Source organism: Arachis ipaensis, chromosome B06, assembly GCF_000816755.2.
Source record: "Arachis ipaensis cultivar K30076 chromosome B06, Araip1.1, whole genome shotgun sequence".
Classification (NCBI taxonomy): domain Eukaryota; kingdom Viridiplantae; phylum Streptophyta; class Magnoliopsida; order Fabales; family Fabaceae; genus Arachis; species Arachis ipaensis.
The window spans coordinates 102,190,226-102,199,987 of record NC_029790.2 but is presented as its reverse complement, the minus strand read 5'-3'; positions in this window follow the sequence as shown (position 1 = coordinate 102,199,987).

Sequence of the window (9,762 nt, the reverse complement as noted above, 5' to 3'; positions counted from 1 at the left end):
CTCTAACGACGATGAACCAAGGAGAAGTAGAAGAACCACTCCAGTCGGTCGACGACCCATTACTCGAACAAAACCCGGTTGTCTCGTAGATGTAACAAATCGAGGTAATGAGGAGAACACAAGGGAGAAAGCCTTCGTATCATCTTCATCAACAATCCAAGAAGGAGTGAATGAAGAAGCAGAGGGGAGTCAGGAGCAAGCCAACTACATTGGGAATTCACCAAGGAAAAACTATGATCCATACTCCAAGATTTACAACCCTGGATGGAGAAACCACCCAAACTTTGGGTGGAGAAGTGAGCAAGATCAAAAGCAAGTCACACAGAGGACGTCTCAACACCCCCACAACAACACATCTTCATTTGATTATCAAAATCAAAATAGCACATCTTCTCCGAATCACCCATCAATTGATGACAAGCTCTCTAAGATCGAAACCTTCATTGAAGGAATATGCAGAGACATTCAAGACAGTAAAGCATTCAGAGAGGAAGTGCAGTCAAACATGCAGAATCAAAATGCTGCCATCACAAAACTGGAGACACAAATCAGCTATTTGTTTGAGCAGCTTCCTAACCACAATTTTTTCTATGATGCCCATTCAAGCAAAAGGGGGGAGTGTCAAGCTATCACACTTAGGAGTGGAAAGGAACTAAAGAAACATCCCCAAAAACCACAAGAAGAAGGCTCAAATGAAAAGGAAGAAGAGCAAGATGGAATGCAACCCCCCACGCCAAGTCTGCAGAAAGAAAAAAAGATACCCCAACTGAACGTCTCAAGAGCTCCATACCCCCAGCTATTGAAGAAAAAGGAAGATGACAACCAGTTCTTGAGATTTTTGGAAATCTTCAAGAAGCTACAAATCAACATACCATTTGCTGAAGCCATAGAACAAATGCCACTTTATGCCAAGTTTTTGAAGGAGCTAATGACTAAGAAGAGAAGCTGGAAGAACAATGAGACCGTGATACTAACTGAAGAGTGCAGTGCTATCATTCAGCATAAACTACCTCAGAAACTGAAGGATCCTGGGAGTTTTCAGATCCCTTACATTATAGGAGAAATCACAGTAGAAAAGGCTCTTTGTGACTTAGGGGCCATCATCAATTTGATGTCAGTAGCTATGATGAGAAAGATGAAAATTGAGGAGGCTAAACCAAAAAAAATGGCTCTACAACTGGCAGACCGGTCGTTCAAATTCCCTCACGGGATAGTAGAGGATTTGCTAGTAAAAGTAAGAGATTTCATATTCCCAGCAGATTTTGTGGTACTGGACATGCAGGAAGACGCCAAGACCTCCATCATCTTGGGAAGGCCATTCTTGGCCACTGCTGGAGCTATCATTGATGTTCAGAAGGGTGACCTCACCCTGAGATTACACAATGAGAAGATGACATTCAATGTGTTCAAGGCCATGAGTTATCCACCGGAACAATTGGGGGAATGCATGAGGTTAGATGCACTTGAGGATGAAGTGCAGGAGAATTTTGAAGAAGATGAACTTGAAGAGAACGAGAGATTGGTGGAGGAAGAATCTGAATCAAGTGAAGAGGTAGCTACAGCAGAAATACATATACCAGATGCACCAAAGGAAGGGAACGAAAAATCAGAAGCACCCAAACCTGAACTCAAAGCATTGCCACCCACTCTCAAATATGCATATCTAGGAGAAAATGAAAACTACCCAGTGATCATAAATTCATCCCTCAGTCAAGATCAAGAGGACGAGCTACTCAAGGTGCTGCGGGAGCATAAGGATGCCATTGGATGGACCCTTGCTGACTTGAAGGGAATCAGTTCAGCCATATGCATGCATAAAATACTGTTGGAAGACGATGCTAAGACATCCATTCAATCCCAAAGAAGGCTGAACCCAATCATGAAGGAAGTGGTACAGAAAGAGGTTATGAAGCTTTGGCAAGGAGGGGTCATATACCCAATTTCGGATAGCCCTTGGGTTAGCCCCATACATGTTGTGCCAAAGAAGGGAGGGATCACTGTGGTTACCAATGAGAAGAATGAGCTCATACCTACAAGGACCGTCACAAAATGGCGGATGTGCATAGACTACAGAAAACTCAATGAGGCTACACGAAAGGACCATTTTCCCCTTCCATTCATGGATCAGATGTTGGAAAGACTTGCAGGGCATGCATATTATTGTTTTCTCGACGGTTATTCAGGATATAACCAAATAGTGGTTGATCCAAGAGACCAAGAGAAAACCTCATTTACCTGTCTGTATGGAGTGTTTGCCTATAGGCGCATGCCATTTGGATTATGTAATGCCCCTGCAACGTTCCACGTTAACGTAGAAGCTAACGATGAGGAATGAAGGATGAGCCAACGTTAGTGACACTCAACATTGTCACTAATGTTGGGATGGCTAAAGATGGCCACATTAGAAGCCACGTTAACCTAGTTAACGTGGACTCTAACGTGAGACCTAGGGGCACATTGGAACGTTAGTGACAATGTTGAATGTCACTAACGTTCTCGAAGGATGGCAAGGGCCATGTTAGAAGCCATGTTAACCTAGTTAATGTGGGCTTTAACATGAAGCAAGAAGGGGTACACTGGAACGTTAGTGACAATGTTGAGTGTCACTAACGTTCTCGAAGGTTAACAAGGCAACGTTAAAAGCCACGCTAACCTAGTTAACGTGAGTTTTAACGTGAGGCAAAGGGGTGCATTGGAACGTTAGTGACAATGTTAAGTGTCACTAACGTTCTCGAAGCTTGATCAATCAATCCCTGTGGGATTCGACCTCACTCTATTGTGAGTTTTTACTTGACGACAAATTCGGTACACTTGCCGAAGGGAGATTTGTTGAGAGACAAGTTTTCCGTGCATCACTATGTCCTAAAAGTTATGAATGTCCTTTGAATCCATGACCTCTCTTAAATGAAAAATGTTTTAATTCAAAAGAACAAGAAGTACATGAGTTTCAAATTTATCCTTGAACTTAGTTTAATTATATTGATGTGGTGATAATACTTTTTGTTTTTCTGAATGAATGCTTGCACAGTGCATATGTCTTTTGAAGTTGTTGTTTAAGAATGTTAAATATGTTGGCTCTTGAAAGAATGATGACAAGGAGACATGTTATTAGATAATCTAAAAAATCAAAAAAAATGATTCTTGAAGCAAGAAAAAGCAGCAAAAAACAAAGCTTGCAGAAAAAAATAGCGAAAAAAATAGAAAGAAAAAGAAAAAGCAAGCAGAAAAAGCCAAAGCTCTTAAAACCAAAAGGCAAGAGCAAAAAGCCAATAACCCTTAAAACCAAAAGGCAAGGGCAAATAAAAAGGATCCCAAGGCTTTGAGCATCAGTGGATAGGAGGGCGCATTTGTGGAGTTGAACGCCAGTTTTTGTGCCAGTTTGGGCGTTCAACTCCAGTTTTTGATCCTTTTCTGGCGCTGGACGCCAGAATTGGGCAGAGAACTGGCGTTGAACGCCAGTTTTCGTCATCTATCCTTGTGCAAAGTATGGACTATTATATATTGCTGGAAAGCCCTGGATGTCTACTTTCCAACGCAATTGGAGAAAAAGAAGGAGATGGGTAGAAGGAGAGCTCCTCCCCACCATCCTGGCGTTTGAACGCCCAAACACTGCCTGTTTTGGGCGTTCAACGCCGAAATGTTGCTCTCCTGGGCGTTCAACGCTCAGTTGTTGCCCATTTCTGGCGTTGAACGCCAGATAGCTATCCTTACTGGCGTTCAGTGCCCACTGGATGCCCATTTTGGGCGCTGAACGCCCAAAATGGCCTTCACTGGCGTTTTCTTGCCAGTAAGCTCCCTATCTCTGTTTTGTTTGTAGATTCCTTCTGTAACCCTGTAAACTTATGCAAAAGATTCTTTATCTTAGTGTCAGTGAACTTTGTATAAACAAATAAAAATAAAAAAATAAAAAAAATAGGGCAAAAATGCTTAGAGGATTGTTGCCCCAAGGCTGGGTTGCCTCCCAGCAAGCGCTTCTTTATTGTCTTTAGCTGGACTTTGCTGAGCTTTCAATCTAGCTTCAGCCTTGAGCATTCTTGCTCAGTGTTGCCTTCAAAGTTTTAAAAAGAGTATAAAAGATTCTAACCCAATCAAATTAATGTTCTAGCCAAATGAGTTATGGGACCTTATTAAAGTTTGACACAGGATTTAATAGAAAAATTATTTTTGAAAAAGAAGGTTTTAAAAAGAGTATAAAAGATTCTAACCTAATCAAATTAATGTTCTAGCCAAATGAGTTATGGGACCTTATTAAAGTTTGATACAGGATTTAATAGAAAAATTATTTTTGAAAAAGAAGGTTTTAAAAAGAGTATAAAATATTCTAACCTAATCAAATTAATGTTCTAGCCAAATGAGTTATGGGACCTTATTAATAGAAAAATTATTTTTGAAAAAGGTTTTTTTTTTTAAAAATATGATAGCCAATTACCATGAACATAAACACCACGTTCTAATTAACTGAGCTATAAATTTAAAGTGTTTTAACAAGGGATAAATAATAAAAGACTCTAAACCAAAAAAAAAGAGAAGATTTTTCCTAATCTAAGCAACAAAATAATCCGTCAGTTGTTCAAACACGAACAATCCCCGGCAACGGCGCCAAAAACTTGGTAGCACAAATTGTGAATCACACTTTTCACAACTCGTACCACTAACCAGCAAGTGCACTGGGTCGTCCAAGTAATACCTTAAGGGTCGAATCCCACAGAGATTGTTGGTTTGAAGCAATCTATGGTTATCTTGTAAATCTTAGTCAGGAAGTCAATTATGTTTATCAGTTGAATTGCGAATAAACAATAGAGCATGGATTAAAGGTTACTTGTTATGCAGTAATGGAGAATATGTTGGAGTTTTATCCGCTCATCATGTTTCTATCTTTATTTTCTGTCTATTTATTAGTATTTTCGAAAACTCCATAACTATTTTATATCTGCCTGACTAAGATCTACAAGGTGACCATAGCTTGCTTCATACCAACAATCTCCGTGGGATCGACCCTTACTCACGTAAGGTTTATTACTTGGACGACCCAGTGCACTTGCTGGTTAGTTGTATCGAAGTTGTGAATGAAAAACAATTTATTAAGACGTGCGTACCAAGTTTTTAGTGCCGTTGCCTGAGATCACAATTTCGTGCACCAACATCATAGGATTTCATTTGGTTCTGGTTTCATCACAAAAGTTTTTCTACATCAGGAGATATCCATACAGGAAATCACTGCTCTAAGTTTGTAAATCATGTTTAGCCATTAGTGAGCAGTAAAATGTCAAAGCCTATAACTTTTAATTCATAGCTTCTAAAATCTTGAACTTTTGAGGAAACAAAATACTCATCATGAGGGTTCTATCAAAACTAGTTGTACTCAATTTAGTGGTTAATATCAATACCTGCAACTCAAAGAAATCACTAAAATTATCAACGAGTTTCAAAATTGCATGTCAATGAAACAGTGAACCTTCCATTTTGCAAATTGCATATTTAATTCTATAAAAATGAGATTATCCCAAAATTTGGATATAATGTTCTGCACATACCAATCTTTTGACTTTCTTTGGTTGAAACTCAAAAATTCATCAGAATTAAAAGTTGTGTAGGTTGGAAGTTGCTACTGGATTAATTCAAAAATAGATTTTTCAACAGAAACCATTTACTTTCAAAACTTTTTATCTTTTAACCTACTCATCAGAAAGTTCTAAAAATTTGAGAGGATGATCTAACCTCATCAAGGATTACCATGGAATTATTACACAATTTTTGAGTCGCTAGATTTTGCCCATAAATTCACGCAAGTCGCTGCCTAATTTTAGTAACCATATCACAGAATTTGGCTTAGGTTCTAACTAATCATTTCGGTTTCCTAAGCTTTTCATCATCTCTTAATCATCTTCATCATTATCATGCATAATCCAATATCATAGATAGCAGCAATTACTCATTACATCATCAACAATAATCATTCACACAAACACAAACAAATAATTATACTAGCCTAACCCCTACCTCAATGGAGTTCACTCTTGCACAAGAAATCGGTTCTAGCTTTCCCTTCTTCCTTCGGTCAACTTTACTTCAAACTTTGGCCAGTCCTTCCTTCACTTTTCCTTGCTCTCCTTGCTTAGCTTGATCATCTCCATGAAGGTGTGTAGCTAGAGGCTTGAGGAATCATGTGGAAGTGGTGAAGATTGAAAGAACTCCCTTCTCTTCCTCGGTTCACTCTCACTCTCGGACTCCTCTCTTCCCCTAACTCCCTTCTCATCTCTTCTTTTTTTTTCACACTTAATAATAACATGACTTATATAAAGAATGATCTAATGATAAAGGACTAGATGATTAAAAAGAGGTGTGATTCGGTGACAACAATCAAAGGAAGACACTTATCTAAGTGTATGTGTTCCAACTAGGGGTGTACATGGGCCGGGTCACACCGGGTTTGGCCTAACCCAGACCCGGCCCGAAATATATACCGGGCCTAATTTTTTTACCCTAACCCGGCCCTAGACCTGATGAAACCTACACACCTTCTGGCCGGGTGAAAACTGGGTCTTTAGTATGTAAAAATCACCTAATCTCCAACTATTATTTCACAATTCACAGAATAAAATTCACTAAAAAATAACACAAAATAGTTAAGTCACATACAAATAACACAAAATAACACAAAATAGTACGCTAAATAGTTAAGTCACATACAAATAACACAAAATATTACGCTAAAGTCTTGTTCTTCCTAAAGATAGAACTTTAACTAATAGTCTTTATAACACAACATTAGCCACAGAAGAATACTCATCACCCATCAATTGCTATTAATATTGTCAACTTGTTCCTTGTGATATGGATGCATTAGTAAAACCTACAAATTACAAAACATATAAAATTATTCATTTTCATATAAGATATTATTACTTCAAATAATTAAGTCACAATAATAAAATATTATAAATGTACCTTTAACAATCTTCTGACTACTATCAAATTGATCAAAATCTTGATCTCCAACTTCTTGTTTTAAAGGGCACAACCAACTTTGAGTGCATATCAAAGCTTCAGCCATTAATGGTGACAAAGAGCTGCGGAAGACATCAAGCACACGTCCATTAGTGCTAAAGCATGATTCAAAAGCAACGGTTGAGACCAGAATACCTAAGATGTCATGGGCTATGAGAGAAAGAATCCTATATTTTGAAGCATTCACTTTTCACCAAGCCAATATATCAAAATTCTCATCTTCTACAGTATCCTCGGCCAGATATCTCTCCACGTCTGACTTGCTATCTGCATTAGCCTTCTCTCTTTTTTGTTTTTCCACATATTCACTCTATTTTCAGAAACTCCCTTAGCACCAATTGAGACTTTATTATTGTCATCCAAGACATCTCTAGATGAACTTCCACCATCCTCCCTTCCTTTATCATCTACAGCCTCCTGTTTGTAAAACTTATATAAAGTCTCCAATGTTAGTTTAACAAAACCAGTCATACTAGGAGACACTTCCTTGTCATAAACATCCTCCAAACACCAACAGAGATAATCTAGTTTATAACGAAGATCCAATACAAAAGCAACAAGTAACAACGGGTTAAATTTGTCAACAGGTCCCCAATATTTATGATATTTATTCTTCATAGAACATGCCATACACCCTAACAATTCAAAATGATTTTGGCTCCAAGATGTTAATTGAGAAGTAATAGATGCAATTTCATGAAAACATTTGTTTGATGTAACATGCAAGGAAGAAAAGAAACTCAAAGTTATTTCGTAAAAGATTCTCAAAAACTCAATGAATAATCTAGCATGTTGCCAATCAAGTGGTATAGGTGGACCAACTTTCCTTTTTTCCCCACTATCCTCTCCAAACCATCTAAGAAAATCAGGTTCTTCATCATAAGGTCTATCAAAAGCTTTTTCAAACTTATCGGCATGTTCCAACATTAGATAGGTCGAATTTAATCTAGTTGGAACATCCAAGCACACAAGACTTTTAGATTCAATCAACTCAACCACAATGCAGTCTTTAAACTTTTTAGTCCGTTGAGGAGAGGACCTAACATACCTGACAGCATTTCTAATGCTTTCAATTGAAGTTTGTTGCTCTTTAATTCCTTCATTCACTATCAAATTCAGAACATGAGCGCAACATCTCACATGCAAATACTTTCCTCCACACACCAACCCACCTCTTGCACCTAATTTCCTTTGAAGGTAAGTAATAGCTCTATCATTCGAAGTTGCATTATCTACTGTGATTGTGAAGACTTTTTCAAATCCCCACTCTCTCAAGCATTTCTCAATTTCTCTTCCTACTGTATCACCCTTGTTGTTCTCAATTTGGAAAAAAATTATAATTCTCTGTTGTAACTTCCATTCTTCATCAACAAAATATGTAGTCAAACTCATATAACTATAATTCCGATTTGATGTCTAACAATCTGTTGTCAAGCAAACCCGAGCACATGACTTTGCCAACCATTCTTTTAGCTTTTTCTTTTCATCTAAATAATGTTGAAAGTAATCTCTTGAGATCGTCACCCTAGATGGGACCGTAAATCTTGGCTCAAATCGATTTAACATTTTGTGAAACCCAATCCCCTCAACAACTTTAAACGGCATTTCATCAAGTACAACGAACTCAGCTACAGACTTCTTACAATCTTCCAAGTTATAACCCTTAAAAGCCTTGCATAGTTCCCCTTCTTCATCAATTTTAGGCATATAACCATGAAGTGTCCCCTGCTTTCCCACTTTAGTAAATATCTACTTATGAGCACTCTTTAAGTGCTTATTTAGAGAATTTGTGCCATGTTTAGTAGGGTGACAACTATATTTTTTCTGGCAATGATTACATTTAGCCTGATGCTGTCCCTTTGTCTCAGTCAACGGAAGTACAGTAAAATGCTGCCAAACATATGATTTTTTTTCCTTAGAAAAAACTTCTGGATCTTCATTATTTGCATCTTTGTTTTCTTCATCTACTTGTGGTGCATTAATAGCAGGAGTAGGAGCAGTAAGATTTTTAGCTTCAATAGCAGGAGTAGGAGCAGCAAGATTTTCAGCTTCAATTTCTATTGTTTTGTCCTCTTCAATGGTTGGTGGAGGAACACAATTATCTCCTCCTCCCATTGTTCATATCCTAAACAAACAAAATCAATACTTAATTAGAAATTTCTCCTAATTTTAAGGAACACAATTATCTCCACCACTTCTATACACATTACAAGACACATTACATCAGATGCATCTTCATTAGTATTCTTCCACTCCAAAATCTAATCACTTCTATACATATTACAAGACACAAATCTATTTTGAAAACAAGACAAATACACACTTTAAACACATAATTTTTCAGTCAACACCATCTCAATGTTCTTATGTTTTCTATCCTATCAAAATCATAAATTTCAATAATCAAAATTTCTACTCAGAAATTCTAATAACAGGAAGAATAATAACGACTTAATCAAAATACTAACAGGATGAACAAAATCAAAACAAAACACTAATATGAAGAACAAAACACTAACAGAAATTCTATTAACCAAATTCCTAATCCAAATCAATACACTAAATCATAACAAAACACATAAGAAAAACAAATTACTAACAGGAATTATATTAACCAAAATCCCTAATCCAAATCAATACCCTAAATCAGAACAAAACACTAATAGAAATTATATTAACCAAAATACTAATCAGAAATTCTAATAATCAATACCCTAAATCCCTAATCATAACTTCCAATAGTCAAATCCCTGA